The sequence below is a fragment of the Camelus bactrianus genome, chromosome 36, assembly GCF_048773025.1.
Source record: "Camelus bactrianus isolate YW-2024 breed Bactrian camel chromosome 36, ASM4877302v1, whole genome shotgun sequence".
Taxonomy (NCBI): domain Eukaryota; kingdom Metazoa; phylum Chordata; class Mammalia; order Artiodactyla; family Camelidae; genus Camelus; species Camelus bactrianus.
Window position 1 is genome coordinate 8,579,897 of NC_133574.1, and position 1,297 is coordinate 8,581,193.

General features: G+C 38.9%; 1 pseudogene; it reads left to right on the forward strand.

Moving 5' to 3' along the window:
• Window positions 1–300: 300 nt before the first annotated feature.
• LOC141576137 (olfactory receptor 4C16-like) lies at window positions 301–1,297 on the forward strand (annotated as a pseudogene).

Consider the following 1,297-nt stretch of genomic DNA (forward strand, 5'->3'; position numbering starts at 1 on the left):
AAGGAAGTAACAAAATGGAGTCTATATATTAACTATATATTCATAAATTTAGTCAGAATCACATCACATCTATCAAGGTATTATATTTGAAGAATTTTATAGGAAAGTTTAACATTCACAAGCTTATATGAGACTCATAATGATCCTATGAAGTCATCATTGCAAATTGAAAACAAAGTGTTATTACTAAGAAACCAACATATAATATACATTATTAGGAAACTCCAGCTGGAACATCCCTGATAAGCAGTACTTATTTTTACTTAAAATATTCCATAATATCAAATAACACACCATATATTAATTTCTTTACTTTTTCAGATAATCCATTTTACACTCATCCCATCTTCTCATTCATGAAATCATGAAGTTGAAGAATAATGTGACTGAGTTTATTCTGCTTGGGATGACCCAGAATCCTGGAAGGAAGAAAATAGTATTTGTCACTTTCTTGCTTTTATATCTGGGGACACTGTTGGGTAACTTTCTGATTATTACTACTATCAAGACCAGCCAAGCACTTGGGAGTCCAATGTACTTCTTCCTTTTCCACTTATCCTTATCTGATACCTTTCTCTCTACTTCAACAGCCCCTAGAGTGAATGTGGATGCCCTTTTGAAGAAGACCACAATCTCTTTCAGTGAGTGCATGATTCAAGACTTTTCATCCCATTTCTTTGGCTGCCTGGAGATCTTCATCCTTATCCTCATGGCTGTTGACTGCTATGTGGCTGTCTGTAAGCCCCTTCACTACATGACCAACATGAGCCATTGAGTCTGTGGTGGGCTGATGGCCCTGGCCTGGGTGGGGGCCTGTGTGCATTCTTCAGCTCAGATTTTTCTGTCCTTAAGTTTGCCTTTTTGTGGTCCCAATGTGATTGATCATTATTTTTGTGACCTGCAGCCTTTGTTAAAGTTTGCCTGTACAGACACCTATGTGACCAACCTACTCCTGGTGTCCAACAGTGGGGCCATATGCACAGGGAGCTTTTTTGTGCTGATGGTCTCCTATGTTGTTATCCTGCATTCTCTGAGAAACCACAGTGCTGACGGGAGGAGAAAAGCCCTCTCCACCTGCATCTCCCACATCATCATGGTCATCCTGTTCTTTGGTCCTTATATATTTATATACACATGCCCTGCAACCACCTTCCCCATGGATAAGATGATAGCTGTGTTTTATACAATTGGGGCACCTTTTCTTAACCCTTTGATTTATACACTAAGGAATGCAGAAGCAAAAAATGCCATGAGGATGTTATGGAGAAAGAAGTTGATCTCAGATGACAAAAGATAA